Raw genomic sequence first — 10308 nt, 5'->3', positions numbered from 1 at the left:
CTGCTGCCTGGCCTGCACCCTATTTCACTGTGGGGCTAGAGGAGTTAGAGCCCTATCTATGTTGGTAGATAAGAGGAGAGCACCCCTCCAGCTAGGATGGAGTCCGTCACTCCTCAGCAGGTCAGGCTTGATCCTGTTTGTGGGTGAGTCCCAGAAAGAGGGCCAATTATCCACAAATGTTATCTTTTGGGAGGGGCAGAAAACAGTTTTCAACCAGCGATTGAGTGCTGAGACTCTGCTGTAGAGCTCGTCACTTCCCCTAACTGGGAGGGGGCCAGAGACAATTACTCGATGCCGACACATCTTTCTAGCTGATTTACACGCTGAAGCTATGTTGCACTTGGTGACCTCTGACTGTTTCATCCTAACATCGTTGGTGCCGACGTGGATAACAATATCTCTATACTCTCTACACTCGCCAGTTTTAGCTTTAGCCAGCACCATCTTTAGATTAGCCTTAACGTCGGTAGCCCTGCCCCCTGGTAAACAGTGTATGATCGCTGGGTGATTCGTTTTAAGTCTAATACTGCGGGTAATGGAGTCGCCAATGACTAGGGTTTTCAATTTGTCAGAGCTAATGGTGGGAGCCTTCGGAGTCTCAGACCCCGTAACGGGAGGAGTAGAGACTAGAGAAGACTCAGACTCAGACTCCGACTACGCTACATAATGGGGAAAACCGGTTGAAGGTTTCTGTCGGCTGAATGAGCGACACCGGTTGAGCATTCCAACAGTATTTCCCTCCAGAAGCCATGAGAAAGTTGTCCGGCTGCGGGGACTGTGCGGGGGATTTATACTAACGTTACTGTCTGTACTTGCTGGTGGCACAGACGCTGTTTCTTCCTTTCCTACACTGATATTACTCTTGCCTAACGATTGCGTCTGAAGCTGGGCTTGTAGCACAGCTATTCTCGCCCGTAAGGCGAGAATTCTCCTGTATATTATGAGTACAGCGACTGCAATTAGAAGACATCATGTTAATGTTACTACTTAGCTTCGGCTGTTGAAGATGTTGATGAACCATGTCCAGATGAAGCGTCCGGAGTGAAAAAGTTGAATAAGGGAAAAAAGTTGCGATGGAAAAAAGGAAAATAACGTAAAGTTGGCAGCTAAAACGCACAGGAAAGTGACTCTTCTGTCTCGGGATAAACGTCCGGGGTGAAAAAGTTTAACGAAAAAGATGAGTGAGGACAAAACTAAAAAGTTGGTAAATTTGTTGAACACAGAGATTAATTAAACGTTTATTAAAAGTAAACGTGAATAGTTTGGCAGGTAGCCAAGTAGCAACAAACAGCAGAGCAGCACGGAGACAATGCGAAGCGAGCAATGACTGTCATTCATATTCCATTCACCCAGCTCAATGTAACAGCTATAGGTTTAGGCTTCTACAAGATACTCACATGTTCCCTATACCCATCATGAGGTTGCTACAACCTAGCCTATGAATGAAAGTTTACAACGTAGGTGCACAAAGGTCGAAATAGAAATTTGACATGACAGACAGTGACACATGGACGGACAGTGACACATTCAATACCGCCTTGCACACTCTTGCCTGCATCTAGCTTTTCTAGGGTGTAATCATTAGTCCAAACAGTTGCAAACAATCGTTTTTATTGGACAAATTCAGGTGTTTTTATCCCCGTTTTTTTTGCTTCCGTTTAAGAAACGCTTTTCAACAGAATCGGCGGAATGAATACACCCCGGATCATGCATAAACACAGCTCACTTTCATAGCAGCCACGTTGTATTCCTTCTTGCATCTATACACTCTCCTCCTCCTCTCACCTTTTCCCTTCGTCTGTGGACTTCAATGAACAACACATCAGCTGTATGTGACCAGGCGAAAAAACCTTTCCAAACCAAACCATGTCATAACCGCCATACACAGCCAACATCGTTGTCCCCATATTAGATAAAGTAACGTCCTGGTCAACATTGCTAATAGAACTAACGCGTTAGCAAACCCGCTACAATCATGCAGTAACGTTACAGTGTATGGTGAGTAAGCAGTTACACTGCGGCCCCGGTGGCAATACATTTATAAAACCAAAAGCTTACCTTGACTTGGAAGAGTTCCAGTGTTGTGTTGGATAGTCATAGCCAGCTAGCTAACATAGCATCCCTCTGTTTGAGCCGGGTGTTGAGTAACTAAACTAGCCAGCTGCATTTGCTAGCTAAGTAAGGGAAACTGAAAGTGAAAAACAAATGACGAAATCTCTCTCTCTCTCTCTCTCTCTCTCTCTCTCTCTTGCTTCTCCTTCATTGTTGATGAAATTAATTTGTTGAAAACTGTTCAACTATTGTCTTTCTCTCTCTTTGAGTCAACTACTCACCACATTTTATGCACTGCAGTGCTAGCTAGCTGTAGCTTATGCTTTCAGTACTAGATTCATTCTCTGATCCTTTGATTGGGTGGATAACATGTCAGTTCATGCTGCAAGAGCTCTGATAGGTTGGAGGACGTCCTCCGGAAATTGTCATAATTACTGTGTAAGTCTATGGAAGGGGGTGAGAACCAAGAGCCTCCTAGGTTTTGTATTGAAGTCAATGTACCAAGAGGAGGACGGAAACTAGCTGTCCTTTGGCTACACCATGGTGCTACCCTACAGAGTGCTGTTGAGGCTACTGTAGACCTTCATTGCAAAACAGTGTGTTTTAATCGATTATTTGGTGACGTGAATATATTTAGAATAGTTTTATCCAAAAATGATAACTTTTTCAATGTTTACAATTTTATTTTTATGTAATTCGCTGAGGAGGATGGTCCACCCCTTCCTCCTCTGAGGAGCCTCAACTGTTCAACAAGGTCTGCTCAGGCAAATCTGTCGAACTGTTAAACCAATCAGAACTCCCATATATGCCCCTCTTGATGAAGGCAGCCAATTCCCTGCTTGTATCTAAGACGTAAATACAGCCTCAAGTAAAACCTCTGGTGGCATTTTCAAAACTATGCATAATATTGTATTGTATACAACTCACTGGGCCCTGTACAGAGTTTAACAGGTTTTAAAGAAACTTTCATTCATATAATCTGCATAGACACCCAAATAAAAGCATTTACTGTAGACAGAAAGATGTGTGTGTGTGTGTGTGTGTGTGTGTCATGTATGCTAGAATGGAGTTTAAAAATTACAGCTGCATATGCATATTAGCCAACATGGCATATCCTACACATATAGCATATTAGCCAACATGGCGTATCCTACACATATAGCATATTAGCCAACATGGCGTATCCTATACATATAGCATATTAGCCAATATGGCGTATCCTATACATATAGCATATTAGCCAACATGGCGTATCCTACACATATAGCATATTAGCCAACATGGCGTATCCTACACATATAGCATATTAGCCAACATGGCGTATCCTATACATATAGCATATTAGCCAACATGGCATATCCTACACATATAGCATATTAGCCAACATGGCATATCCTACACATATAGCATATTAGCCAACATGGCGTATCCTACACATATAGCATATTAGCCAACATGGCTCCCTCACGACGCCAGGACAGCGGAGTCACTGACCACCTTCCGGAGACACTTGAAACCCTACCTCTTTAAGGAATACCTGGGATAGTATAAAAGTCATACTTCTACCCCCCCACCCCCCCGCCCCCCTCCTACCCCACCCCCACAAAATATAAAAAAATAAATAGGAAAGTGGTTGTCCCACTGGCTATCATAAGGTGAATGCGCCAATTTGTAAGTCGCTCTGGATAAGAGCTTCTACTAAATGAAGTAAATGTAAATGTAAATGTAAATATAGCATATTAGCCAACATGGCATATCCTACACATATAGCATATTAGCCAACATGGCGTATCCTACACATATAGCATATTAGCCAACATGGCGTATCCTACACATATAGCATATTAGCCAACATGGCGTATCCTACACATATAGCATATTAGCCAACATGGCGTATCCTACACATATAGCATATTAGCCAACATGGTGTATCCTACACATATAGCATATTAGCCAACATGGCATATCCTACACATATAGCATATTAGCCAACATGGCGTATCCTACACATATAGCATATTAACCAACATGGCGTATCCTACACATATAGCATATTAGCCAACATGGCGTATCCTACACATATAGCATATTAGCCAACATGGCGTATCCTACACATATAGCATATTAGCCAACATGGCGTATCCTACACATATAGCATATTAGCCAACATGGCATATCCTACACATATACTGACATTGCAATACATTCTTCTCTAAAAACAGCTTGGGAAAATGTATACAATGTGCTCTGCAATAAGATGACCAGAGTTTGAGTTCTAAATGTCAGCAGCTGCCCAATACCATGGTGGGCATGCATAATGTTGGATGCATTTGGAATATAAGTTATGGAGAATGATAAAGAGTCTGGATTATACAAAAATCTGTTTGGAAATTAATGTTTGAGTTTCAAATACTAAATGTTCAGTGAATGTGAGTGTATTTAGGTGGTTTAAATGATTAGGATAACGCTCCTACTAACCTTCTAAAAGTTGACGGTGTCAAATCCTTTCCAAACCATTATTCTACTAACTATGACTGAGTGTAAGACATGTTTCCATTATGTACATTTCAAGCATATACATTCGAACAAAGAACAACATCACATTTAGTGTTTCACCATTTATATAGCAAAGTTGTCTCAGGCAGTATGTGAAGTATATAAATATAGTGTAACCCACCAATTAATGTGCCTTCAGAAAGTATTCACACCCTTTGATTTTTTTTCTTCACATTTTGTTGTGTTACAGCCTGAATTTAAAATGGATTACAATTTTAAATTTTTTTGTCACTGGCCGACACAAAATACCCCATAATGTCAAAGGGGAACGATGTTTTTATTGATAAAAAAAAAAAAAAAAAAAAAAATGTCAAAGATGAAATGTCTTGAGTCAATAAGTATTCAAGCCCTTTGTTATGGCAAGCCTTAATAAGTTCAGGAGAAAACATCTGCTTAACAAGTCACATAATAAGTTGCATGGACTCTTTGTGCAGTAATAGTGTTTAACATGATTTTTGAATGATTACCTAATCTCTGTACCCCACACATACAGATAATTGTAAGGTCCCTCAGTCGAGAAGTACATTTCAAACACAGATTCAACCACAAAGACCAGGGAGGTTTTCAAATGCCTTGCAAAGAAGGGCACCTATTGGTAGATGGGTAAAAATAAAACATTGAATATCCCTTTGAGCCTGGTGAAGTTATTAATTACACTTGGATGGTGTATCAATACACCCAGTCACTACAAAGATACAGGCGTCCTTCCTAACTCAGTTGCTCAGGGATTTCACCATGAGGCCAATGATGACTTTACAACAGTTACAGAGTTTAATGACTGTGATGTGAGAAAACTGAGGATGGATTAACAACATTGTAGTTACTCCACAATACTAATCTAAATGACAGAGTACAAAGAAGGAAGCCTGTATAGAATAAAAATATTCCAAAACATGGATCCTGTTTTCAACAAGGCACCAAAGTAATACTGCAAAAAATCTGGAAAAGCATTTAACTTTTTGTCCTGAATACAATGTGTTATGTTTGGGGCAAATCCAAGGCAACACATTACTGAATACCACTCTCCATATTTTCAAGCATAGTGGTGGCTGCATCATGTTATGGGTATGCTTGTAATCGTTAAGGATTTATTTTCAGGATAAAAAATAAACGGAATGGAGCTCAGCACAGGCAAAATCCTAGAGGAAAACTTGGTTCAGTCTGCTTTCCACTAGGCACTAGGAGATTAATTCACCTTTCAGCAGGACAATAACCTAAAACACAAGGCCACATTTACACTGGAGTTGCTTACCAAGAAGACAGTGAATGTTCCTGAGTGGCCGAGTTACAGTTTTGACTTAAATCTACATATGCCCTACTGCCTTACTGCTTGCCTTCTGCCTGCCAGAACGGACAGTCAGGAGTTGAATGAGGACTCGTAGAGTGCTGTGTCAGCAACATGCAACACACACACACACACACACACACACACACACACACACACACACACACACACACACACACACACACACACACACACACAATTTATGGATAAAGAAGCACACAAGCAAAGTGCATTTGACAGACAGGACAGACCACTGCCTACATTGTTCAACATGATCTTGGGATGCTGACAGTTTTCTCTTTGTATTTTATTTACTTTTGCATTTTTATTTTTTGCTTGTGTGCTTGTCTGCCGTACTGCCTTACTACCTTACTGCCTTCCTGCCTGCCTGATTGCCTTACTGCCAGACTGCCTGACTGCCTTCTTTCCACCTCTGCCTGCCTTACTGCCTTACTGCCTTACTACCTTACTACCTTACTGCCTAACTGCCTGCTTTACTGCCTGCTTTACTGCCGTACTGCCTTACTGCCTTACTGCCTGACAGATTGCCTTACTGCCAGACTGCCTGACTGCCTTCTTGCCACCTTACTGCCTACGTTACTGCCTGATTGCCTTAATGCCTGCCTTACTACCTTGCTGACTGCCTTACTGCCTGATTCACTGCCTGCTTTACTACATTACTGCTTTTCTTACTAACGTACTGCCTTACCACCTTACCACCTTACTGCCTGACATATTGCCTTACTGCCAGACTGCCTGACTGCCTTCTTGCCACCTCACTGCCTGGCTTACAGCCTGACTGCCTTATTGCCTGTCTGACTACCTTACTGACTGCCTTACTGCCTGCCTCACTGCCTGCTTTACTACATTACTGCTTTTCTTACTAATTTACTGCCTTACCACCTTACCACCTTACTACCTTACCGCTTTACTACCTTACAACCTTCCTGCCTTAATACCTTACTGCCTGAATTACTGCCTTACTGCCTTATTACATTACTACCTTGCTGCCTTACTGCCTTACTACCTTACTGCCTGCCTTACTGCCTTACTACATTACTGCTTTACTACCTTACTGGTTTACTGCCTTACTATCTTACTGCTATATTGCCTTACTATCTTACTGCAATACTGCCATACTGCCTTATTGCCTTACTGCCTTACTGCCGTACTGCCATACTGCCTGCCTTACTACCTTACTACCTTACTGCCTGCATTACTGCCTTGCTGCCTTACTGCCAGCCTTACTACCTTACTGCCTGCCTTACTACCTTACTGCCTTACTGCCTGCCTTATTACCTTACTGCCTTACTGCCTGCCTTACTACCATACTGCCTTAATACCTTACTACCTTACCACTTTACTACCTTACGGTCTTACTACCATACTATCTTACTGCCTTCCTATCTTAATACCTTACTACCTACCTTATTACCTGCCTTACTACCTTACTGCCTTAATGCTTTACTACCTTACTTCCTTAACAGCCTTACTGCCTTTGCGCCTTACTGCCTTACTGCCTTACTGTATTTCTACCCTGCTGCCTTACTACCTTACTGCCTTATTAACTTACTACCTTTCTTTCTATCTGCCTTACTGCCTTACTACCATATTGCCTTACTACCTTGCTACCATACTACCTTACTGCTTTAATAACTTACTGCCTTACTGCCTTACTACCTTACTACCTTACTACCTTACTGCCTTATTAACTTACTACCTTACTAAATTACTACCTTACTGCCTTTATGCTTTACCACTCTACTGCCTTACTGCCTTACTGCCTTACTGCCTTTCTGCCTTACTGCCTTACTGCCTTACTGCCTTACTACTATACTGCCTTACTACCTTACTGCCTTACTACCTTACCACCTTACTAACTTACTACCTTACTGCCTTACTGCTTTACTGCCTTACTACCTTACTGCCTTTCTGCCTTACTACATTACTGCCTTACTGTCTTACTATTTTACTACATTACTGCTTTACTGCCTTACTGCCTTACTGCCTTACTACCTTACTACCGTACTGCCTTACGGCTTTAATACTTTACTACCTCACTACCTAACTACCTTACTGCTTTACTGCATTACTACCTTATTAACTTACTACCTTATCACCTTACTGCCTCACTACCTTACTACCTTACTGCTTTATTGCCTTAATACCTTACTGCCTTACTACCTTAATACCTTACTGCTTTACTGCCTTAAAACCTTACTGCGTTACTACCTTAATACCTTATTACCATACTACCTTACTACCTAACTACCATACTACCTTACTACCTTACTACCTTACTACCTTGCTACCTTACTGCCTTACTACCTTACTGTTTTACTGCCTTAATACCTTACTAACTTACTACCTTACTACCTTACCAACTTACTGCTTTACTGCCTTACTACCTTACTACCTTACTATCATACTACCTTACTGCTTTACTGCCTTACTACCTTACTACCTTACCACCTTACTGCTTTACTGCCTTACTACCTTACTACCTTACTATCATACTACCTTACTGCTTTACTGCCTTACTACCTTACTACCTTACTACCTTACTACCTTACTACCTTACTACCTTACTACCTTACTACCTTACTACCATACTACCTTACTACCTAACTACCTTACTTTCTGTCTTACTGCCTGAGTGCCTTACTCTCTGCAACAACTTTATGCTATTTCATACGGCTCCAACAGCAGGCTCTCTCCTTCTCTCTCTACTGTTTCTCTCTCTCTCCCCTCCAACTCCACTCCCTCCCCTCACAGCTTTCCTCCCTCCCTCCCTCCCTCCCTCCCTCCCTCCCTCCCTCTCTCTCTCTCTCTCTCTCACTCTCTTTCCCTCTTCCTCAGACACTCTCTAGTCACTGCCTGAAGCAGTAATCGGACAACTGTCGTTCTCACTCTGTCTCGGTCTCCTGAGATCCCAGTTAGTGTGTGTATCGGTGCTCAATGGGTTCTAACACTTAAAATGAAAAAGAAAAAGGTGTCTTGTAGCTGGTAATTTTGTTTGCGTCACAGGTTATACCAACTCCTTAAAGAACTATTTTTGATTAAGTTTCTCTGTTGTTTCTGGACTGGACGGACTTGGCTGTAGAAGATCATAACGAAACTTAAAGGAAGTGATACCAGCAAAAGTACAGGGATTCCACCATAACTGGAGTGAGTATGACATTGTGTTCTAAAAGCAGTATTCAATATTATGCTGTTTCACCGTTAATCTGTTAGTCTGCTGCCTGCCTGCCTGACTGCCTGTCACTGGCTCTGCTATATCAACATGTTTTTTTAAACTTACTCTACTCTGCTCCTAGAGTAACTTATTATTACGGGTATAATTGTAAACTGTAAGATTTGTATTAATTGAGGCATTAAAAGCAGTTTGTTTTTAAATCTTGATATATTGACATTCATTATTTTGCGTTTGATAGTTTTAACACCGGGTTTCGAGGCAGAAAGATATCTCTGACATAATGTTTGATCATTTTAACACCGGGTTTTGAGGCAGAAAGATATCTCTGACATAATGTTAGATAGTTTTAAAATCATATTTTGAGGCAGAAAGATATCTCTGAAATAGCGTTAGATAGTTTTAACACCTTGTTTTGAGGAAGAAAGATATCTCTGACATAACAGCAGCTATCATGTTAATATATATTCTATGGTGAATGACCACATGATATAGTTCTTGTCTTGAAATTATTATTCCACTATCTCATAATATCAACAATTTTTTTTTTTGAAAAGCAAGATTTTATTTCATTTTATTGTAGAGCAATATTATTAAGATAATATAATGTACAACATTGAATGTGTCCATCTTAAAATAACTGTAGCGCAATGATTACATAAAAAAAATAAAAACATACGTTTGGAAGCTACTTGAGTAGGGCAAATATATATTGCAACAAATGTTATATTACAACAATATTAAAACACTAGCATTAATACATTATATGTTTATATATATATATATATATATATATATATATATATATATATATATATATATATATATATATATATATATATTGTATGTATGTATGTATGTATGTATATACTTATGTATATGACAATGTATAAACTGAATGTTTGAGAATTAAATACTCTTAGGACTTAATGGTAGACTCTTAACAACTAATTAAATTATTTACTTTTATTTTAAAAATGTGCTCTTTCATTTTACATTTATACAGAATGAGGTTGTAATTTCACCGAACACTATAACACTGACTTGATTGCAAACTAATATTCCTAAATATATTCAGTAACCGTTTTCTAGTTGTTGTTTTTTTCAGTCATGCACAAATCAACTTTCAATATTATTTTGCTCAACAATGAAAGCCACAAACCTTCTATAAAATTATAATTCTTCAAACAAAAACAAACAAACAAACAGGTCTTAAAACTAT

The 10308-nt window shown here is 40.0% G+C and overlaps 1 protein-coding gene across 17 annotated transcripts in view; it reads left to right on the top strand.

Annotated features, from left to right (window-relative positions):
• The first annotated feature begins 8763 nt into the window (after window positions 1–8763).
• The window catches only part of LOC121569970 (eyes absent homolog 1), a 103076-nt gene continuing 101531 nt past the window's right edge, over window positions 8764–10308 (top strand). For all 17 annotated transcript variants that reach the window (XM_041881365.2, XM_041881361.2, XM_041881360.2 and 14 more), the window contains exon 1: window positions 8764–9061. The gene's annotated coding sequence lies outside the window, so the exon portion shown is untranslated. The remainder of the gene's footprint in view (window positions 9062–10308) is intronic.

Source organism: Coregonus clupeaformis, unplaced genomic scaffold (genome assembly GCF_020615455.1).
Source record: "Coregonus clupeaformis isolate EN_2021a unplaced genomic scaffold, ASM2061545v1 scaf0690, whole genome shotgun sequence".
Classification (NCBI taxonomy): Eukaryota; Metazoa; Chordata; class Actinopteri; order Salmoniformes; family Salmonidae; genus Coregonus; species Coregonus clupeaformis.
The sequence above is the reverse complement of the archived record's forward strand: the minus strand, read 5'-3'. Positions and strand labels throughout refer to the sequence as shown.